The 24,234-nt window shown below is 44.5% G+C and overlaps 1 protein-coding gene across 5 annotated transcripts in view; it reads left to right on the top strand.

Moving 5' to 3' along the window:
* The window catches only part of MSRA (methionine sulfoxide reductase A), a 268,181-nt gene that overhangs the window by 232,533 nt on the left and 11,414 nt on the right, over nucleotides 1–24,234 (top strand). The gene's annotated exons all lie outside the window — the stretch shown is intronic.

Below are 24,234 nucleotides of genomic sequence, written 5' to 3'. Positions count from 1 at the left end.
ATTGGGTTGTGAAGAGTATAAAATAAGCCCAGTGTAAATTAATGCATAAAACACAGCCCACAGCTCATGCTATGTGTTAAATAGTGCTGTGCAATGTTTGCAGGTGCAGAAGCTCCTTTGTCCACACTGGTCACTTGTTGGCACCTCCTTGGCACACGTGGGGCTCGTACTGGCCCTGGTGATCCTTGGCCATGGTGTACACACTAACACAGGCCAGGAACCATTCCCAGCATGTAATGTGCACGTGGAAACCTGTCTTCAGGGCCTGGGAGAAGTTAATAGGATGGATGTGAGCTGTGTCATAACATCTGGCCTCCGGGCCACGGAGCAGTCTCAGGTGCATTTTGTGAAATGTAGAGATTGGTGAGCACAAAGACTGTGATTTCCCTGACAGAAGGGGGTTTCTTGTAATAATCCTTTGCAGGAAGAAAATACATTATTAGATTACCTTTCCACATAGTATTAGCGAGAATAGTGTTTTGGTTGAAGTTCGGCTGGGTAATGGATGTACTTTGAGCTGTGAAATAGCAGAAGAAATGCTTGCTATGAAACCCAATTACAAATCCCAGCTTTGCACAGATGCTCGTATGGGGCCTCTGTTGTGTATTGCCAGATGCGAAAATATCCCTTTGTTCAACAGTTCAACACAGTTTGTTCAACAGACGGTGACAATTTCGTATCCGATTCATTCAGCTGAGCTCCTGTATAAATTATTGAAATGGCCTGGGTTTTCCCTGCCTGGGAGAAAACCTCTCCTACCCATGCTGCATACCCAGGGTGGAGGGCAATGGTGCTCCTCGTCTGTTTGTCCCTTGGAAGAAAGCTACGGGCAATGCAGTCCCATCGCTTTTGAAATCTCCAACTAAACCTTGCTGTTGGGAATTTGCCATCTTGAGGACATGCTGCAAGACTCAGCTGCATATGTGAGGCTTGGGGGAGGCAAATGGTATCAATCAGCATTATTTGGAGGAAGGGAGAGGTTTTTTTTTTTCCTACTATTTTTCCTGATAAGAGATAAGAAATCACAACTGTGCACCGTGGTTTCATCCGGCTGAGTTTTTAAATCATTGCAGAAAATATTTGTGGTCTGTTTTCCACCCTCCCTCGTAGCTGTCCTTTATGTTCTTGCTCTGCCCTGTTGTGCCCTGCTCCGTTTGTATGATCCTCGGGGCAGAGACCCATCAATCCTCATTATCCTGACAAGAGCCATGCACACCCTTGCTGCTATATATATAAAACCATCCTGCATGTAAAAACAGGGTTGTCATGGCGATTTGAAACTCCCTGAAAGCTTGCTGTAATGCAGTTAATCTTATGCATATATCTCCACTTACTTAAAATCAACCATACGACAAGGCACCTTACATGTAATGGCACCCAGCCCACCCCTGAAAGAGCACAAAATGTGCACAGGCTGTGCTGCTGCTTCTTTGGGGAGCAATATTAGGAGCATCTAGCTGCTTTTGACCTCACTTGGTGGCTGGATGCTGCCAATTATTCCTACAACCATGCAAGCAGTCTTCCTTGTTTATAATTTACAAAATATAAACCGGATATTTGTCGGGGTTTGGGGCTGACATGGATTTGGGTCTAATTCTTAACGACACCTCAAAGTTCAGCATGAGGGTGGGAAGCTGCTGTTTTCTCCATGTGGTATATTCCCTACATATTCAATGAAGAGAGAGCAAGTTGAGAAACAAAAAATAAAAAAGATGGATTAATTTTGCCATCCCTGCAGAGATCCTCTGTAGGGAGCAGTTCAGCTTCTACGGAAGTCAGTGGGAATGGGATCAGGCCTTGAGAAGTGATTGGAAAACAAAAAGGAGGTAGAAGTTAAGGATTAATATTTAATTTGCAAAGACTGTAAGTTACGTGACCTTCCTGAAGACAGCCCCTTCTGTACCCATCGAGCACACAGTCCTTTCCACGTCTGTATGGAAGCACAGTCTGAGGTTGAAGACAAGATGTTCCTAATGGTGCACAGTGAGAAGCAACTTGTACCATCGCCGAATGAAATTATGACTTCATCCTAAAAACAACTGCACTGCCGTCCAGCTCTTTTTTTTTTTTTTTTTTTTTTTGGCAGCTGCTGTGTCTGATACGTGCTGAAATCCCCAGCCACCGTGGGTGATTTAGGGTTGCCACTCTTTATCTGCTTTGGTTAATTTTCTGTTGACGGAGGGATCTCAGCTGAATGCCACTGCGTTTAAACTGCTAAAACTGCTGCGTGTGCAGCACCAATTAGCTACTCAAACGGGAGTCAAGAGAGCACGAATAATAGGTAATTTGGGGCATTTGCTTCAGCCGAAAGCTCTACTGTACTCAGGTTTGGAGGAGTTCAGCAGCAGAGTGAGGAATCACCTGAAATGTCCTGTCCCTCCTATTTACTGGCTTCCCACAGGGCTGCCGAGACCATATTGCTCTCTCCTTACCCAGTCTGTAGGATCAGCCTTCTTCCTCCCTCATTAAAGACCAAGAAATCCTTCATCCATCTCTACTACATAGTCACTGTGCTGATCCTTCTGTGGTTATTTTAACCTGTTGCAGGCAGTCCTGAATCTTGCATGTTTTGCTACCAGAAGCTGTCTCAGCGACATGAAGGACCAGTTTCAATGCATGGTGTTGGGTACAGGGGTTGAGCATTTTTAGGGTTGCACATTTTTAGGGTCACAGGGAGAACAATGGGGTGCTTTGGTGACCTTTATTTCTGGCTCTGGTTGCAGTTCTGGTGGCTGTACATGGTGTGGTGCTGATATTAGGGGGTTTGCTTCTTTCTCTGGTGGCCTGGAGCAGCACTGACAACAGAGGAATTAAAGGAGCAGATTTTATCCCCTCTTTTAATAAGAAAGGAGAATTTCTTTTAATTCTCTTAATTATCTTCTCTGTTAGAAGAGTTATAAGGAAAGACCAAAAATAATAGAAATAAATAAATATATAAATAAATAAGGCTTGCAGGATCAGGTCAATTTATGTAAGAAAATCCATAGAGTCAGAAAAAGCCCCGTAACTCTAGGGGTAACACTGGCCTTTTGGGAAAGGACTCAGGTGGGTGGGTACATCCTTTTGCTTTTTCTGCACCTGCCAGAGGACCGGCTTTTAGCCATCACCAGGGCCAAGACACTGGGCTCTGGGTTGGCATGCTCTAGTTTTCTTCTGCGAGGCTGCTGAGGACAAAGAAGGGATTAAATAAATGAGAAGAAAAAAATCGAAGTGGGAACAGGCTGCTTCTTGTTCCCTTCTTTTCCTTTTTCTCATATGAAAAATGAATTTCTTCTTGATGGATGCTGTAGTATCTGGTCCCCTTTGCTCTTGAAGGATTATCCACAGGGAAAGCTGTGAGAAAAGGAATAACTTTGTAGTGCAGCGAGGCACAGAACATACAGATACCTGCACCCCCATGCCACCCTGTGCCCCTTGTACCTCCTTTATAAGCTCTGCCTTACCCAGCTGGGCTCTCTGGCTCTATCTATACCAGAAACCCTAAGAAAAGCAAACTCCTGAGGTCTTCCACGCTGTTTTGGCTGAAGGCAATGAGTACTCTCCCCGGAAGGTCTGAACATATAGCAGGACCAGCTGGCCTCCAGGATCATGATGTTTACTGGTAGAAATCTGGGCCATTTATTTAAAGTGGTGTGTTAGGACTAGACTATGTTTTTCTCTACTCCTTTCCCATTCTTTTGATTATGCTGTACATTTCTTGCCTTTTGTTCGCCAGCATGTCTTCTTCTCCCTTCATCTTCCTCGCCTTTGTTCTTTGCTTGTTGCTTGTTAACACTTGTTACTATATATATAATATTTCTGAACTGAAAAGCTTTCATGCAGTACCTTTATTTCTTGACTAGCTAAGTGCTTTCACTGTTACTTAGTACTGAGTCTGACAGACACATGCCTCTGGCATATTAATCTCATAGAGTGAGGTTCATTATGAGTATGTGCTATTAGCAAACAGGAAAGTGCTTACTTATAATTGCTGTTCTCTAAAGGTTGCCTTGTCTGTGGATTCAGATTCATCATCATCTTTGCTCTAGAAAGTGAAAATCTGTTTCTACTAACAGGGCTGGCCGGTATTAGGCTGAGCGGCAGTCAGCAGTGGCTTTGGGGGAAGATCTGTGTTGCTTTTTTCATGAGCTTGTAGGGATTGTCCATGGGAAGGTGCCAGCCAGGGGCACCTCTGCGTTCATACTGCAGACCCAAAGACTGGATCCTCGGTCCTGCCTGGGCTACACCACAGCTAAAGCACTTGTGCAGATGTGATCTATCACTACAAACTCCTTCCAATGGTGCTTCCAGCCTAGCTCCTGCTGTACATAGTCCTGCCAGGCACATGTCACCGAGAGCATCGTATTTGGGTGTCACAGGTGGGATATGTAGACTGTCATATGTAGGGTGACATGTAGGGTGGCCTCCAGTGGGCCGTTTATTCTTGATTTTCTGCTCTGCTAGTGATAATTAGGGAGTGGGAAAGCTCTTTCACTGGGTTGGCAGGATTGGTTTTGTAGGGGAACCAGAGAAAAGGGGAAAAAAATAGTGAAGACCAAGTCAATAGTCAGTAGGAGAGGCTGGAAGTCAGGGGATATTTCTGTCGGGGAGAGCCAGCTTGTTAGGTGATGAATCTAACTGGGCTTGTGGATGGATCTAAATGGGTTTGAGGTCTTTCCTTAGCTGACGGATCAGCCCCATCAGATCAGGGGCCTGCCAGCAGCAAGCGAAGGCCAACCCACGTCTGAGGTGCCCCGTGTGGCACTTTTTGTCTTTTCTGGAGGCAGCTTTCAGAGCTATGAGTGTCCTCAATGTGCAAGCTATCAGATCCATAATCTATAGACTTGTTTGTGATCAGCCAGAGATGACTGAGGACTTCCCAGGACTTCCCAAACCCAACCCAATCTGCTACTCTAGGGTAGCCTGGACATTTCAGGTGGTGTCCAGGCAAGAGCATGGTCTGGGTGAATTCTCCGGGGAATGCTTTCAGGCCTGGGACCTCTCATCCCCAGAGTACAAGACGAGGGAGCTCCTCCTGCCCTCTAACAAGCACCCTAAAATTGTCTTCATTTGAATGGCTGGGGAACACAGTCTTGCAGATATTACTGGGGGTGTTATTGCAGGACAATTCGGATGCAGAGTGAGTATGCTCAGAGGCATGTCTTCAGCCATATTAGTTTTCCTCGCAGAAAAAGGTCAACCCACATGAAATAAGAAGTCATTTTGCCTCACGCTGGGAGCCAAACAGCACAGAAGTGAAAAGAGGTTGGAGAATGGTCACTAAAATATTGCTGAGAAGTGGGTTTAAAGAGTCCAGTGACTTAAAAGCACCCTGTTTGTTGCCTTGTCCCACCCCTGTAACAGTGGAAGACCAGGTGAAGGCATAGCTACGTTTACATTTATGTGATGCTGAGATAACTGGTGACTACTTCCAGTGTTTTGAGGGGAAATCTGAAACTGCCTTTTCTTTAAAAACTCCCATTTTCAGTACAACTCACCCATAACGTTCAGCCTGTTCCCCCACCTGCAGGGAGCCTCCTGAACAAAAAGAACCTGATGCCTTCACAGCTTTCTGATCTACAGCATCAGGGCTGTGACTATGCAGAAGTGCTACCCGAAATTTCTGCCTGGTGTCCAAGCAAAGGATCAGCAAGTGTGAGCAGAGAGAGTCACCGCACCTGAGGCTTTCGGATCAGACAGGAACAGATTGCAGCACAGGGCGCGCTGCTTCCACCTCGAGATGAACAAAAGTGAAGTGCAAGCTGTGTCTTAACATTTTGAGTTGCACATTTTAACTCCGGGAAGTCAAAGGCAGAATTTAAACACGAATCCCTCAATCTGGGCTCTCATTATTATAAATTGCTGTGGTCTCCGGCAGCGTGATCCTGGGCTGTTCGAGGATGTATAGATGTGTGAAAGGTTGCAGAAAAAGAATATTTAAGAAACAGTATGCAATGATCTGATAAAAGATGACAACATAATTAATATCCTCAAGGAGGCAGAGTTAAAGCTCTATGAGCCCTGCATTTCTCATTTCCTGACTTTTGAGTGCTTAACTGTGCATATTTAATGTTATATTAAAATAAAGGAGAGGTGCATATTATGAGCAAATAGTCCCTTTCCTGCTACTTGAGGATATTGAATTATTTCACGGAAGATGCATTGTTTTGATGATATCTGCACAACACGAATTGAAGTGACATCAGCTGTGATCCGCATTTATAATTCTAATTTATAATATCATATTAGTAAATTGGGCCATGTATTATTCTACCCAGTATCAGCGTACGTGCTGCTTTTTTGGCAGACATGAGCTAAATAGGAAATTGAGAGAGTTGCTCTGATTGGAAACAAAAAGAGGCCAAGGCTGTTTTGCTGCTCTGCAACATGCTGTTACACAGAGCAACTGGTTAGGACTGGGGAGGAAAACATGGTCTGGGGAAGCGACCTAGAATGTATTTATAACTTTGCTGTTGGGGAGGTTGGCGCTCGGTTAATGTAAGCCATCTGAAATGAGGTAAAGCTGCTTAGGAACAGATTTCCAAACAAAAGGCTAGGCAGCGACTTTGCAAACAGTAGTGGGAAGGGGCTCGGTGGGTATTATTCCCAGAGATCTCGCTGAGACACACTGCAAATGTTTCTTCTTTTAGCTTTTTTAAGGAGAAAAAAAAAAAAAAAAAGTGACTTCGCAGCAGGCACCTGGGTGGAGTGTCACCCGCCTGCTCTTTCATTTTCGGTGCTGGCTGTGCCACCGTCTCCCAGCTCCGGCACCTCAGGTGTAAAAGTCACAAGTCTGCACAGCCGTGCAGATGGGAGACCCGCAGTAAAGAACAACATCCCGAATCCACGCGCAGCACTTGGCAGGGGTGGGGAACCGAGGTGTTGCTGCAAACAACGACGTGGCTGTCGCTGCCAGTGTCCGTCGCCCTGTGCTTGCTGGCAGGCTTGGAAAGCTGATCTGGGGCTGTGAGCTCTCTTCTGTGCTATAGAAGGGTTCCCTACTTAACCTCGGAGGGAAAGAGGGGACCACGAACTACAGTGGCAGCTCTGTTCCCTTCTGAATAGGTAAATCGTGCTCCCATCCTCACGCTTTCACAGAACCAGGGCTTTTTCCTCGCCCCCCAGGTCTTTGCATACCAAGCACCCATGAAGAAGCTGTCAGAGTACCAACCCTTTCTCACCAAACAGGACTGACCAAGAGACTGAAATGCTTTGGCTGTAGGCAAAATATGTGTGAGAGATGATTCCTGGGGAACTTCACCAGATGTAAGGCATATATTACACTGAAATTTGCACAAAAGCACGCACCCACAAAAACATATTTGCAGCTATCTCCCAAGACTGCTCCCTATAATTCTTATCAGATCAATAAAATATCTGGATAGGTCAGGAAAGAAGGAAACTGGAATAAGCACAAATGTTTTTTAACACCTATTTAAGGCATTTTCATGGTTCCTGGCTTTTTCTACCTATGCAAACCTGGAAGGATGCTGTTTATAGAGGCAGAGCTAAACCAAGGAGGAATCAGATCAGAATCAGGTTCTGTGGGCAGGGGGCTGCAAAAGACTTTCAACCATCAAGTGTTCAATTTCCATTCACCCGATTTGTTGTGGAAGGCTGAAAATTGTACAAACTGTGTAAAAATGCAGGACCAGATGTGTTGGGGCTGACCAAAAGTCAGACCAGCTCTTGAATCCAGGCACCCATCTAGCATGGATCCTCACCTAGTGTCCACGACTGTCACCTACTGGAGGCCACAGCTGCTTTACTGGCATTTTAATTACTTTTGGAGGATGTGGGCTTGGTTACTGTCTTCCTGGTGTTCTGTTTCACATGGCAGGAGGAAAGATATTCATCTAAACATGATGTGATGTGGAAAAAGCATGGGTCAATATTTTTTGCTCACAAGGAGTGAGGAACCCATTGACCCCAGCACTTCTGAAGCACGGTGGGACAGGCTTTGAGGACCCACCTGGTTGACCAGAACATCTTGGAGAGCTCTCATTCAGACTAAATGAAGATAATGAGATATGTGCTCGAGTGCCAGCTGGCAAATCCGAGACACTGAGGGGCTTGGTCTGGTGGCTTTCTGCTTGTGCTGGGACATCTGGGGTTCAGGGCTTCTGCTAAAGGTCAGGAATCTCCATGATCTGAGGACCTACAGCCTGGTGCCACTCCTCAGCAGGGTTTCAAAGACCTCGCAGTGATGGTTTGGGAGCAGGAGAGATTTAGATGCCATAGGGAAGATTGGACACACTGGAGGAGGATTGTTTGCCCTCAATCCTGCTTTGATGTGGCTGTGGCCAGCAGAGGAAAAAGGCAGGCTTTAGGTTTACTTTGCTGCCACAAACCTTTAAAGGCAGGTTGAGAGGCTAGACTATCATTAGGTGAAAAAAAAAAAATAGAGTGAGAATGAAATGAAACACCCCACTGTTAGTAAATTCTTTCCATAAGAACAAACACTAAGGTCAAAAAGCTGCCATGTGATGTAAACTTGGAGAAGAAATTTTGGGGACGTGCAACATTGAGGCTCTGAGTCAGGACTCTTTGGTAGTATCTCTGAGTGCCAGCAGTCCGCTATGTAGGACACCAGGCTTGTTTTCCCTTCTCTCCTAGTTTGCACTAAAATAGCTTGGCTGACATCAAAGGCCTTACATCTGAGTTGTGGTGCAGAAAGGAGGAGGAGAAGGAACAGAAGCTTCAGGTGCAGTTACACATTGCAGTCATGCAAATTGCACAACCACCTGCTATAGAAAGAGAGGATCCCAACTTCTCCTCTCTTCTGCTGTGCATTTCCACCACTTCTTTTTCACCAGCACTCATGTGAGACTGTGTCGAGCCACTTCAAAGAACTAAACTATCAGAAAATGTACTTCTTGTGGGTTAGATTCCAGTGATGCAGTTCCTCAGAATGGTGACCACAAGGTAAGAGGAGCACAAACACCACTCACGAGTGCATGGCCAGGAGGGATGGGGAGAGGTCCAACAGGACTGCCCATTGCAGCAGCAGCTGCTCCTTTGTTCAGCTGGTGTTAGCACCTCAGCTTGTTTTAGACATTTTTGGTTTTTAAGTGATGTGGTATTTCATATGACACTTCACTAATTTCCAAGGGTACTGAGGCTCAGTTACTTCCAGCAAGTCATAAGTTAAAAAGTGTTTTTGCTGAGATACTGTGGTGGAGAGAAACAATCTTTGTGTACATGCAAAGTCATTGTGTCATCAAATGTGTCATTGATCCACACTACTGACAGGGTGCACTGAGACTGTTCAAATGACCCGATGATATTTGCTATTGATTAAGAGCCCACGAACAAATAGTCAAATACCAGCTGAAAGTAATCCATTTCTTTCTGTGTGCTGAGCCTGGAAAAAAAAGTGTTCCTGTTAGCTTCAATACAACTGCATGAATGAGATGAAACCAGAAGTATGAGTAGATTTTGGAAATTTGACCCAGCTAATAGGGCCAGCTACTGAAGTCCTCACTCAGATCTTGACAAGCTTTTACTGTAGCAAAGTGGTCTTTGTGCCAAACAGTATGGGTCTTATCCAGAATTTCCTAATTGAAACCAATGGAAGTTTGCCTGAAAACCATTAAGTTTGTTATTTGGCGTGCTGATTTCAGTGACAGCTTTGAATGGGTGAGATCTAAGTCTGAATTCAAGACTTGGCCCTCCATTCTTTGTTTTGTAAGAATATACACTATCCAGCACTGTAAACATCACTCCTTTCTTGTAAATGCAAAATGCCTTTTTTTTTTAAGTTTTTTTTTTTTTTTTTTTTTTTTTTTTTTTTTTTATTGTGGCAGTTCAGAAACACCTCATGCATTCAAAGTTTCAAAGAGCTTAAGTATTAATACATGGTACTTCACAACGTGTCTGTTCAAGGAGTCATTAGTCTGTTGAAGAGCTGCTGCATGTATCTGACGTAAGAACTTGCTGTCCCTTTAACTAGTGGCTAAATAAGAAAGACTGAGACTGCCACGTAAAACTTGCTGGTGTCGCAAGGAAAGCAGCAGAGCATTCTTGAAATAATTACAGGTGAGTGGACCAATGTACTCTTACAAATGTAGTTCCATTAAGACATTTTCCATCACATTCGCTCTTATAAATCTGGATGTTTTATTGATGCAGAGCTAAATCAAGTATCTGCCATCACTACATTCTCTTCTTCCACCCCCAGCTGGCATTTCATGCAGCACATATTGCAGTTTTCTTTTTGAACAGAAGCCTTTTCATCTACTGGAAAGCAGAAAAATGCCATAGGTGACATAGTTTAGCAGCATTTAACACATTGAATAGCTCTCTGAACTGCTGCAGATGGGAAAAGAAGAGTCCTGTGTGCATGTCAAAGCTACAGAAAAACATGTTTTCCTTTCAGAAACGAGCACGGCATTGTTCATGCACATGGTTTAAAGGGAAGAGAAACCTGGGTCTGAAAAGGGTCATCTAATCTGCTTCCTTGCTCCCCTGGACAACAATTTATTTAAACCCCTTCCATAAATGATTCAAGTCCCATTTAACAGCTAGTGAGGTTTTTCTCTTAGCTATTTCCATTGGGAGGCTATTTCCTAACTTCATCTATCTGAGAATTAAAGATTTTATATATTTTTTAATTTGCTTCCTACATTTCTTCCTGGCCAGTTTAGCCACATCTGATTCAGATTCGCTCAGAAACTCTGTCCACATCTGCTGGTTTCTCATTGGCCTTGGACACTGTACAAAAATGCTTTAGAGGACTCAGATAACATGGGATGGCAATTCTTCGTTGCCAGATGGTACAATTTTTTTAGAAGAAAGCTGTCAGTCACTGCCTATTGGAATAAATCTTTATGCCAACCACTACAAAATCACGGCAGTACAAAGCCGATCATGGAAGACTGGGAGATTGAAACCCAGGAGGGTTAGAGATGTGCTTACACTGGGTGTTTGAGTGAGCTTCTCATCTGTCTTGCCATTTTTACTAACACGTCCTCATGGCCAAATCCACGGTAGGGTGCTGTGTACCACATTGACAACCAGGGCAAAAATAAACCTGCAGTTTCCTGGTGCAACACAAACACTTGAAGGGAGCAATGAAGAGGGAACAAGATGGGACAAGAAGGCCTGGAGAGAAGTATAACAGTGCTGCCAAAGGCAGGGGGAGAGGGGCTGTGTCAGGAGGCTGTGCATGCAAGGTCCTCAGCAAGATCTAGCTGGCTTGATAGCTAGGCTTGTTTTGATACCCTTTTATCAAAAAAGTTTTATCCCAGGATCCTGATGAGCCAGCCAGGAGGCACTCGGAGGTGGGCCAATGTTTGCTGTGGTTCACTAACATTCCTTAACAGAGAAGATGAACTCATAAGACTTACAGAGGCAGAAAGACATCATGGAAGTAGAAAACATCATTTTGCAGGCTTTAGCTGAAAATATTATCTAATAGTAGGCGATGTATGTAAATAGCAGAGCCAAAGTTTCATCTAAATGAAAAATGACTTCAGAGTGCTTACTCAAGCTCACGTCATCAGCACAGATAAATTAATGTAATAATGTTTTAGGCCACTTGGTAAGGTACAAGGGAAAACAAACAAATAAACAAAACCAAAAACAAACAACGAAAGAAACATGGTGCCAATATGGAACACCACAAGAGATGCCCCAAAACAGTCTCTGAAGTTATGCTGTATGAAAGTTTTATAATGTGAATAAACCACATGGGAAATAGTGTAGATGGGCACACTGGCAGGTTGCTCTGGTGTGCCTTGTCACGGGAGGCAATGATTAACCTACGTCTGTCTCTCCTGCAAATATCTTGAATGGTTTCATCCCTGGATTGCACTTGACATTGCTAGGTGCATCGTGTCAACAGAGTAAAGGTGGCATGGCAGAGTCTGGCCTCATCCCTGTAAGTCTTTTACTTTTTGAAGCAAGGTAGCCACTTGCAAACTGCCTTTTGGGAATGGTCACTGGCCCATGCTCTCTTAGAAAGCATGGACAAGTGAGTTTATTGGTGTGGCATAAAAGTATGCCATGGGCTGTTACACGGGTTTAGCTGTGCTCATGATCAAGGTCCTCTGCCCATGCCCTGGCACAGGTTAATTTACTTGTGTGGCTGTAGCCACGTCATGTTTTATTATCTCTGTGGATATAACTGAAGAAAACCATCCTTCAGGAGCTGATAGGGTTCTCTGGGTAGAAAGTGTGCTTAAAGATAAGTATAGGTTGAGAACAATATCCTTGAGCCTAACATGTTTGTGTAAACTAATGAGAAAATTTGAAAGAGATGGTGCTTAATCCCCTTAGAGCAGATGTGGCTGATAGCAAAGGAAGTTGTGATAACTTCAGTCATCATAACAAATGCTAACAAACAAAGGGTTCTCTCCTTGTAAGCTTTTTTTTTTTTTTTTTTTTTTTTTTTTTTTTCCCAGCAGAAAAGCTTGCTTTTTATATCTGGATTTTAAGTCTTCCATTTCAATCCATTTTCCAAGTGCCTCATTTTTCAAGATCAATCGATTGTTTTTCTATGTTATTCCAATTGTCTTTGTATTGATCTCAGAGCTGTAAGCACTTACAGTTAGGCTGGAGCTCGCAGGGAACAGGTGAGGTACTGGGGGACTGGAAAAAGGCAGGTTCTGTGCCTGTTTAATACAAAAAAGGAAAGGAGGACCAGGCTATGCAGAAATCAGCCACTCCAGGTTAATTCCTAGAAATATACTGGAACAAATAGTCACAGCTTTTGCAAGCACCCAGAAGGTAACAAGGAGCTGAGTAACAGTGAACATGGACTTGTCAAGAACAAATGACATCAAAGTAATCTAATTTCCTTCTGTGACAGGATAAAAAGCCTTGTGGACAGAGCAGTAGTAGGTGTCATGTGTCTTTGTGCAAGAAAGCTTTTGACACTGTCCCTCATGACATTTTTGTAAGCAAGTCAAGGCAACAAGGTCTACATGAAGCTACTGTGAAATCTGTATGAAATTTGCTGGAAATCTCTAGTCAGAGAACTTAAGAATAGTTTTGACATTTATTTCACGTCAAAATAGAAAGATGCTTTGAATGGAATTACACAGTGCACTGGTTTAGGCAAGTGGAGGTAACTGCATGTGTCTGGAGTGGAAAACAGCAAGGCTAGGAGGCTATTCTGTAGGAATAGATTTAGGATGAGTATGGTGAATGGGACCCACCGATGCCTCATTCAGGGAAAAATGTGGAAATACATCATGGGATATATATTTATGAAATTATCCTGCAAGCTGTATTTAGTAATCCTGCTTTATTAAGCTGCCACCAAACTGTAGCTGGTTTGCCATGCATGGTTCTGGGTGATGCCTGTCAACAAAAGCATAGATCAGCTGGTGGCGATGTAGAGGATAGGAATAAGAATGATTGGAGATTAGAAAAAGTTGGGCAAATATGCATCAGAAAAGCTGGACACGTGTCTGCTCCTATTGTGGGACAGTAGGGTGAACTAAAAAATCTATGCAAACTGTGTGATACTATGGTGGCTTCTGGCTTTGTTGGCATGAGCATGTTTCATCAACTCATTTCTTCTGTTCTGTGTCAAAGGAGTGAATGAAGATATGAAAGAGGATTTGTCCTTAGGATGTTCCTTGAAGAACTCTACTTTTAATCTTCCTCCAGTATAATCTCACTCTGATTTAGGGTGATTTTCTGCCATCGTTCCTTCAGCCAGAGTCCTTGTGCTAATTAGAATCCTTACTTTTATCACAAGTAGTTTCCCATCTGACACTAAATCAAATGCTTAAGTTTTTCTAGTATAAAAAGCCACAACAGAGCTGTTCAGTTAAGAATATTTAGAAAATTAAGAAGGGCTGTTAACTCTGTCCAATCTAGGGAAACTCTCATGGACACTAATGTTGCTTAAAGTGATGTATCGTGGCAGTCTGTCAGATGTAAACATTATGTCTGCTTATTTATGCTGAATATTCAGGGACTCAACTCCTCATCTAATAGTGTGAATTGAACTTAAATGTCACAGTAGCCATGGCAATTGTGTTAGTCACCTGTAATATGGCAGGCTGTTTTGTATTTGCTGTGACTTTTCCTCTGCAGCTGGGCTATACCGAGTGCAGAACACATTTTATACATGTAATGTAAGGAATTTCTTCAGAAAAATAAGATGAAATGAATGTTAATTTCAACATTTCTTCATTCCAAATGTTAAGGAGGCAAAGCCTACATGAGCCATTTATTCCATGCTTTGTGAAATTTCTTTACCAGAATTGGAATCTTTTACAGGAACCCGATGGTCTCGTTGCTAGAAGTCTGTCCAAGATCCAAAAGAAACTTTTTTTTTGGGTTCTAGTCTTTTCCTATTTTACTGCACTGGAAATACAGAGGTAGTTAAATCTCTTTCCTTCATCTCGTGTGCACACACACGTGCATGCAGGCAAACACACCACTTTACACGATGTGTCTGCTTGGCAACTTGTGAGAGTTTTGCTGGCACTTGGGAGAGACCTGGAGGAGTCAAGTGCAGCATTAATGTAAGTTCCCAGTGGCTTAGAGGGAAGCTCATTACTGACCTGGCTTGTGCGTCTTGTTCATTTACAGTAACACTTTAAATATTTAATCGATCTCTCTTTCTTTCCTGTCATGGACCATTTTCCCTCGATTGATTCCTTTTTGGGGGGCAGGGATGGTTGGAATGCATTTATGTTAGTGGAATTCTATCAATTACACTCATTAAGAGGCCACATACAACAGGCCTGTGTGGAATTAGGCTAAGCTTCATGTTGTATTTTTTTGTCCCAGGTTCTCAAAGCACTTCAGAAGTATTAACTAGGTAAAGGTGAAGAGCAAAGCTCTGCTGCAGGTTGAAATACCTCCTTAATACCATCCATTCTGGGTGTTTTGTCAAGGTGAGGGATGTGATGCATCCTAACTGGAGAGAAGGGGGAAGGTTGCCATGAGAAACACCACTTTTTGAAGCCAAAAGGTGGTGGTCTTCTTGGTTTCCATCTCCTGAGTCTCCTCACCAGGTCAAGTGATGCTGAAGCACCTTTGGGGTTGTACGGAGATTGCGTACAAGTTTGGCTTGTTCTTGATGAACACGACATTGCCATATAAACCCTATAAAGAGAGAACTGTGGGGTGTTTGCCTTTCACCGAGTAAGGCTTAGAGAAAATAGTAAGAAACCTTTGGTAGCTGAATGCAAACACTTGCAGAAGTGGGGTTCAGAAAATGTGCTTTAAGATGAACTAAGAACACGGAGAACTCCTTCTGGGCCTGTCAAGTTCTTTGTCATTCCCAGTGAATGTGGAAATCACCTTCAAAGTGCATAGTGCTCAAATGGGATGAAATCCACTGCCCACTTCCTGAGTTGCTATTGATTTTGATTTTATTGACCAGCCAAGAAATGCTCGGGTACCTCAGACATATTCTTCAAATATTCCTGTGTCATCCGGTTTTGTGCTGTCAGTCTTAAATCTAAACATCCTCAGTTACCCAAGATAACACATACACATCAAACCAACCCAAACTTGTCCTGTTCCCTGGTAACTTAGCATGAAGTGCTATCCAATAAGTGTTTTTCTTCAAATCGCAGTGACATAGTACGTAGGAAGGAGAAAGGCAGGTTCACGCTCTATGGGAACAAGGCATTTTCACGTACAGGTGTATTTGCTTGTCAACACAACACTTTGTAATGCTATCCATTATCATACAGCTAAAATGTTCAGCCTTTGAACTCCGAAGCTAGTATCTCCTAACTACAAGGACCAGTATCTGTGCGACTCCATTTATGTTATTACTATTTAAGTAAGCGTTTAAGTAGCAGGCTCTGAATGCAGTTAAACTGCAAAGACAAATGCTGCTCTTGTCATTATTGATGGTATTTGTCCTTGATACAAGTGCCGTATCTCGGGGAGAGGAGTATTCACGCAGCCGTCCACTGCTGACTTCCTTGGCACCCTTCATTTCAGTTTTGTTTGGTAAGTGGTGGAGTCTTTGAATGAAGATGCAACATTTCAATTACTCCTCTTTTCTTTCCTGGAAACTGTCAAGGGATAAGAGCTGTGACTGTAATTGAAAATATCACTGCAAAGCCTCAAAATTATTACCACCGAAATTAAAATGTTATTCTTTTACTACTATTATGCTTCACCTTGAAAAATCACGCCTGAGTTTCAAAGAAGGTAGCATCATGGCTGCTAATAATCATTGAGAACTTGGCAGATTTAGACCACTCATTTTCCTATGTGTCCACAAAAAGTGTATCCATTGCAAATTTGATTAGCTTTGACCCGGAATCACCACCAGAAATTTTGGCACCCATCCAGGGCACCTAACACAGGAATATGAGCGACGGGTTCTTCTGCGGTCATTGAAGCAGTACAAGCACCTCTGGATGGCAAGGCAGATTTTAGGAGGGCTGAACTCCTCTCTGGGGGTGAATTTCTCTTGGCATTGATGATGGAAGGGACCCTGCTCCTAAGTTCAGGTTATCCAGAAGGTTCTTAGCGTGCAGCTCTTACTATAGCTCTTGTAGAGATTTTAGATGGAGCCATCCTCCCACCAGCCACCCTTGACTCAGGAAGACATTACAAAAATATTCTGCATTCACAGAAGCTGACTGCTGAACTCGTGAATGGGTGAAAGAGGAGAAGTTCCTTCCAACCTCAGCCTTGCAGGTGGAGCTGGATGCTCCACGTTTCAGGGATGTCTGTCAGTCCCTCTCAGAAGCCTCTCTCTCTCAACTGATTGATACTTCATCAAGCATTAATTTTGGGGGGTGAAATTTTCCATGCCAGTTTTCTGCCTCCTCAGACTGATATTTTTAAAGATCCAGCCAAAATTGTTCAGAGAAGGAAGCTGGAGAAAAACATGTTGTTTTCAAAACTAAAATATTTCTCCCAGCCTGTCTACGAGCAGCTCTGGTACCTCCCAGCTTCAGAGCGGGGACCTGAAATTTGGTAAGGAGGCATCTTCTGCGCACGTTCTGCTTTTCTGACCTCCCTGCGGAAATTTCCCTTACCTTTCCTCATTTAAAAGCATTTAAAAAAAATAATAAAATCCCACACATTTGCAGAGATGTCACAGCATTTAACATCTGAAGCCTTCAGCATCGTGCTGCTCCGGCTGCGTTGCCGCAGCTTGCTTTCCACATCTCCCCATCAGCAGGGATGCTCCTTCCCATTGCAGCTGCTGTTTGCTCTTTGCACATTTGGGAGCTGGGTTCTCCGGGGGCATTAAAGCAGTGGTACCCATTGTGATGAGGAGGGACAAGATGCCTGGCTAGAACACAAAAAGGACACGAAGCAAATTTGGTGCAGGGAGAAAGGAGCAGGGTGGGATGAGGAGAGGGGGACGAGAGAGCTAACGGGATTGGCATTGCTGTGGGCGGCTTGGACGTGTTGGGGAGGGAGCTGGAAGCAGGAACCTGATGGGAGGACACCCCTGTTACCTGGTCTGGGACTCTGCAGGGCTTGGAGAGGGGCTGGCAGAGGGTAGGCAAGGAGGCAGGCATGAGGAAGGGTCCATAGGGAGATCAAAACCACCTGAGGATGCGAGGGAGAGGCGTAGCCCAAATGTAATTCCCAATGTTTATCTCAGTCCTGGGTGAAACCCTCATCATGGCACCACAAGCCTGCACAGAGCCCAAACGCTGACCCCCAGGCTGCAATATGCACAGCTGCAGCCTTTCTCTTTTTCCCTGTACCTCATTTTAAGGTCCTATAGATCCAGCATGTGATCCCACACCTCTTTATTTCCCGGTGAACACATGGCTTTAAAAGCAACAACTCGCCGCAGCAGAGCGCTTCTTGCTAGATTTTACCTCAGCCAACCCAGTGAAAATTCACTTTTTCTGTGCTAGGTATTGGAAAGGAACGAGATGCACGCGCTTCCAGAGAAGAGAAAGAAAGGAAATCAAGCTGCTTTCATGTAGTCTTTGTAATTATTTTTCTCCTGTTGTTCAGAATTCAAGTTAAAAAAAAAAAAGAAAGAAAAAAAAAGGGGGAAAAAAAAAGGAAAAAAAAAAAAGAAGAGGACTCTAACATTTACTGGCAGTAATCATTTCACCATCTGCTCAGGCGTGCTGCTTCCAGAACACACGTCCTCAGCTGCTGAGCAGTCAGCTCTCTGCTCCCCTTCCTTTCGGAGACAGGGATGCCAGCAGTTCCTAAACTGTAACAGCATGAACAAAGCTTTTTTTTTTTATTTTTATTTTTCCCCTGCTTTTTTTTTTTTTTTTTCCTTCCCCAATCGCTGGAATTTTTGTCCAAAGGCAGGAGAGTTAGGCCTTTCCACCAGATTGTTTCAAAGACTGAGCTGTTCCCCCTCTTGCCAGCTCTTCATCTGAGCGCATGTCAGTGGTGGAAACGTGGAGAAGATCAATGCTTCAATCTTTTGGGGTGCCCCAAGAGGTTTTGCTGTGTGGTGGAACCCCATTGACTTCTGGGCTGCTCTCAAGGGTGGATTTAGCTCGTGTTTCTGTAGCTGTACATAGGGGAAGCTTTCGGGGTGGGGTACCCTCAGACCTGGGCATTGGCACCTCTGCTTTCTGCTCCCCTGAGCCCTAACACAGGGCTCAGCTCCCCTCTTTCTGATGGCTTCTTCCCATCATATTCTAGGTGGTAGATTGAAGTCATTGCTGAGCTGTTCAACCTCTCTGGCAGCCCAAATCCAGTGTCGGAGCACGACACAGAAAGCAGGAGGAGGTGCACCTAGCTTGCAAGAGGGCTTTGCTGGCTCCAAGCAGCCAGCGGTGCCGCCCTGCGTGCTCCCGCAGCAGCGCCCTTCAGCTGATGCTGAGCAGAAGCACTTAAGTAAATATATGGCTAATTTAGAGGGCAGAGGCTAACATTAATTAGCTCATCCTGTCCTTGACTGTTTCTGTGTCACTGACTCCCTAATCTATGGCTCTTGCCTTTTCTGTTGCTGTTTCTCGTGGCAATAATAACCTGCGATCTCAGTTTGTGCATTTAAATTCAAAATGAAAAAACATCCATCAGAGAAAGGCCCTATTCAATTTTCCCACTGTATAGCCAATGCTTCACAAAGAAATGAGCCAGAGTGAATTCCGAGCCCATTAGGCATGTCCCAGGAGGCACGAATCTATATGCTTACAGATGTGCTTACAGATATAACTCTGCATTAAGAAAAGAACAAAACCCGCTTGACCGAAGATATTTGTTGTAAAACACGATTTAAAGTGCAGCTTTGTACGAAGAAGTGACTCTGCGGGATGGCTGCATGTGATTTTATGTTTGTTTCACGGCATCAAGATCAAATTTGCTCCTTTACAAGCAAGAAGAAATGCGATTTGTCTGTCAGCCTCACACGCTTGCTCTGCTTTCCGTGAGCCAGGCTGGATGGGTCTTTTCCCATCCAGGAATCGGGGTTTCTGATCAGCATTTGATCCGGCTGAACTGTAATGCGGACGGCAGAGGTAATGGGCAATTGAGGCTGGAGCCTCAAAAGCACTTTGGGAATATCCCTCATTTCCAGCACGGTGCCTGTGGATGTGCGTTAGCTTCCTTATTTTCACCTCGGAGCACGCTGTGACGCTCGGATCAGTCCTTTGCTGCCAGTTAAGAGAACATCAATCCCTGAGATGGAGCGAGTCGGACGTGCTGTTTATAAAAGGGTTTTGCGAGCCAAATATTTATCGTTCCCGCAGCACAGGGGTGTGACATGGGGCAAGTCAGAAGATAGGCAGGGAGGACGAAGGGGCTGGGAAACGAAATGGAGGCTAGAGGAGGATGCAAAGAAGCAGAGGAAAGAGGAAAAGAGAAATGAGGGAGATGTTTGGGCCTGAAGGAACCCCTAAATATCAGCACTTATTACAAATTTTCCCTGTGCAATGGAAACCCATCCACTGACTTCATGTTGCTGTCACCTAGATGTAGGTAGGAGCTCCTATAGGGCCATTGTGCCTCCCCCGATGATTTCTGTGTGGTGAAGGGGATCAAGAAAACCCCCAGGAGGCTTGCTGGGCTTTGAGAGCAAATCTTCCGTGTGCTGGGGTGGGTGGGTGTCAACTACTAGGGGCGAGGTGAGCTGCGGCCCCACGTGGGCTGTGCAGGATGAGCTTGGCCGTGGGGCACAAATGGTGCATGCACCAGCTGAAGAAAATTCATCAGAAACTGTTTGTGCTCAGGAGACTGGGAGAGAGCTCTCTGAAGAGCTTATTCCTTCAATGGCAACACAGATACCGCAAGTACGGGCTCAGGGCAGCAGCTTTGAGACCATCTGTGGTGTCAGGTCTTATGGGAAAGGCCCTGCTGACCCGTGGTGTTGGGAGCATCACTCCTGGAAAGGGGAGAGGGCAAGGTACCCCGACGGACACCGAGGAGGGGGATTGGGGTACAGCAGGAGAGCCCCATCCCTTCCCTCTGCTTGCTGCAATAACCTAAATGAACAGTTCTGAGATTTTATACCGCGAGCCGCTTCCTAATTAGGACGAGCTTGAAAAGGGCCACTTGGCATCCTTGTCGCCGCGAGCCATGTGCTACCTGCAGCAGGCCAACTCCAAAATGAAACTGATTTTTTCTCTTACCTACATTCTGCATTCAAGCAGCTGCTCCTAACAGGTGCTTGCTCTCTTCCTAGCAGATGGCAACAAAAAATGGGTTTGTTGGCAGGTTTTGCCACAAAGCAGCCTTCTTATCACACATATTGATGTGTATACAAACATACACGCATGCTATCAGGCTTTCAGTTAAAAAGTAATTCTCCTTCTGATTTAAGGTCAGCCACGTGGGGTCCTAGCGAGAGCGGCGCCTACTTTCCTCCTTTGTTGCCTGGGTCTAAAGGCATTCGTGGCTTAGCTGCCACATCGAGACCTGGCAAACATTTGCCCATTAGTTTGCCTCCTCTGCTCTATCCGGAGGACCTTGTGGGAGGAGGAATATGTTAGGTTTAACTACATTCCTCCATATTTATCAGCGCATCTTTAATAACTCGCACTGGCTTAAATAATGACGAGCTAGAAAGGCAGCAGGTTTGAGACAGGGACTGCCCTGATGTTTTTCCCTTTGCCATTGTTTAGCGTAATATAATAGAAACACAGAAAGCAAATTATCTCTCTCCTTAAATAAAACAAGCAACTGTAAGCTAACAGTGGAAGAGAGACGGAGCAAAGCGGTTGAACAAAGAAATATAACTGCAGCATCTTATCGCCAGGAAACGCACCCGGGGCTCGGAGTGCTAAATGTGTTCAAAGCTGCCTTGGGGAAGTGCACGGGGAGAGCATTTGTTCTGCGTTCCTCACCCGAAGAGAGACAGCTGTCAAACAAATCCTTACATCCCGCTTGTTAGCTCGGATCCCACCTCCCAGATTTTGCCTGGTGAGGGCTGTAAGCTCGAACAAAACGGCACGAAGCGGTGCCAGATTTGGGGGGCTACGGCATCGCCCCAAAGCCCTTCCCTAGCGCTACTGCTTGCCGTGCGAGTAGCACCAGGAAGACCCCATACTCGCTCTGTTTTGCTGTTCATTTCAAACAAACAGCCTGAGCCAAGACAACCAGATGAGGATGACATCTGGCTATCAAACCTCTGCCAAGTCACTGCTGTTCAGTAGCTGGCAGGGAGAGGATGTGCTGCAAATGCCAGGTTCTCACTGAAACGCAAAGTGCATTCCCTGCATTTTCTTTGCTTCCTCTCCAGCCACGATCAGTTTGGTGTTTTGTTTTACTAATGGCCAAATGCAAATCTTCCTTCCAGGGGCATAAATCCATTTCACTGATACTAGGGGGCTCATCCAACAAGTGGAATTTGACCCCAAAGTCCAAGATGGTCTTGTATTTTCAAAGCTTGCTGACATTAACTTGTTGACTGCGTTGCCCTCATTCTAATATCCAAGCCCCTACTTGTTTGTGGGGATGGTTGTTAATTGCTCATATGAGAGCAGTTTGTGTCTAACCTCTTGCAGGAAGGAGTGGGTAGAGCTTGGGGCAGGTGGACAAACTAGGAGAGGCTCTGAAGGGCTCTTCCATTGCCATATTTCTCTAAGAAGTTGCACCCCTGTAGTAAGAAATCACACTATCTTGTAAAAAAAAATTACTGCAGCATGTGAAAGGAATGAATCACTCATCAAAGGTGTGCAGAGTTAGAAGATAGCCTGCAAGGCTCCATGTCCTACATTGCTTTTTATTGCTCACTAGCAATTTGGTCGCAACAACGCAGGGGAAGCTCATTCTGGGCTGGTGTGTGAAGGAGCTGGAGCTGCACAATGTGCCCTGTTGCCTTGTGGAGGGTTTTTTTTTTCACCCATCCCTCCGTGCTGCTGTACTCTCAGCATTTTTGGCAGCTGCCAGAGGGCATGAAAGAAATAACTACACCAGTTTTTGCAGCTGATACTGCGGCCGAGTGTGTTTTCCCCCCTCTTCTGGTAAGATACTTTTGCTGCAGGCAGAAGTAGCCAGTTTGCAGAACTGTAGAAGGAAAGTAATTGTATTAAATAAATATGCAGAGACTAAGCTGGGGCTGTTGAAATGAACTTGCTTTGCAAAGCATGCAAGTCATATTTCTGCTTTTTTAGTCAGCAGCCGAAGTTCACCTTCTTTGCCACGTACGTGCAGGCTTCAGGAGCATTGTGCTTTCAGTCCGTGGGCTTGCAAGCAGAAGCCATCTGCTTTTGGGGGCCCTCACACAAGAAGTGGGTATTAATGCTTGAAAAATAACTCAGATCTTCTAGGTTGTCTTTGGTGAACCAGTTTGGTATGGAAACTCAGTCTAATTTCCATGGTCCGTACCGAAATCTTCACTGAAGGGTCCATGGATGGGTAGGGATTAGAGAAATTGGATTTATTGTGTCTTATTTTGGCAGCTGCAGCCATACTGGTAACTCACCAACTGTTTAATCTTCCTGGATAGCTTGTATGGAGCTGATCAAAGGGATCTTCCTTGAGATATGGCCCTAGCAATGTTATGCGGTGAGTGACACTGGATTTAGTAGATCTCCTTGACCCCAGCTGTGCCCATTTCCCTGTAGCACTTTACCAGTTTTGTCTGTTTTGGGACATGGGCTGGCTCCTGGGGTTTAATTCTGTTGTCTGACAGGCAAGGGTCCCAGGGACATTTAGGGCATCCTGGAGAGACATCTTCTATCTTCTAGATGCTGCTCTGGTGGGATGGGGGCTCCCATCAGTCTTTTATTGGATCTGCCCACCTCCTGAGCACATCTCAGGTACACCGGGCTCACTGTGGGAAAAATAAAGTGTCGAGCTAGCAGCATAACCCTGCCTTCTGCTCTGAGATCAGTTGATTTCAGCATCAAAAAAGCAAAACCAAACTGATCTGTATGGAAATTTAGGATGGTACAAGCTTATTCAATGGTGATTTCATCTGCTGGCTCCAGTGTGGATCTCATAAAGTGTAAATTGAAGCCATAACAATTTTTTTAGTCATCAGAAATACTGTCTGTCTGTGCTAGAGTAATAGATTGGGATATTTTAAATTAAAATCAACTTTGATTGATGATTTGTCAAATATGGGGGAGGGTCTTTGCATTGAAAGGTATGTGTGGATGCTGGTACTTAGCTTGAATCAGATTTGATGCTATGTAACTGCTCAAAGTGAAATATCATTCTGAATATCTAGCTGAATCTATGCTAAATCTTTAGTTGTCCTTATCTCATGTCCTTATAAATTATCATGCCCTCATAACGCTTTTCAGGTTGGAAATGAGGAGACATTTCTGTCAGAAAGAGCAGTCAGGTGTTGGGACGGGTCGCCCAGGGAGGTGGTGGAGTCACCGTCCCTGGGGGTGTTCAAGGAGAGGTTGGACGTGGTGCTTGGGGACAGGGTTTAGTGGTTACACTGGTGGTAGGGGGATGGTTGGACTAGGTGGCCTTGGAGGGCTTTTCCAACCCTAATGATTCTGTGATTCTTCTTGCAAAGCCATCAGTTAACTTCTGGAACTATCATGGCCGTACGGTATATTCATGCCCCCACAAAAAGTAATTTTCTTGATTTTATTCAAGTACTTGAGAGCAAAACTTTTTCCAGAGAAGATAACAAAATGCTAATCCAGGTTTCCAAAAGCATGTGCGCAATTATCGTTAGTAAGCAGCTTAACCAACCTGAAAGCAAACGCTAAACGATCCAGATCTTAGTGTTATTAAGCCTGTGTGTTTCCTACCACTTAAAAGTCTATCAAAAACCTAAAGATCTGGGAAAATGAGAATTTCTGGAAGGCAAGCTTTAAAGTTTACCTCCTTCTTTTCTTAAACAAGAAGGCGATGCCTCTATTTACATGCTGTTTCTGGAACTCAGACGGAGTGAGTACATCGCTGCTGCAGTGTTTCATGGAA

Source organism: Anas platyrhynchos, chromosome 3, assembly GCF_047663525.1.
Source record: "Anas platyrhynchos isolate ZD024472 breed Pekin duck chromosome 3, IASCAAS_PekinDuck_T2T, whole genome shotgun sequence".
NCBI classification, from domain to species: Eukaryota; Metazoa; Chordata; class Aves; order Anseriformes; family Anatidae; genus Anas; species Anas platyrhynchos.
This window is presented reverse-complemented; position numbering and strand designations above follow the sequence as displayed.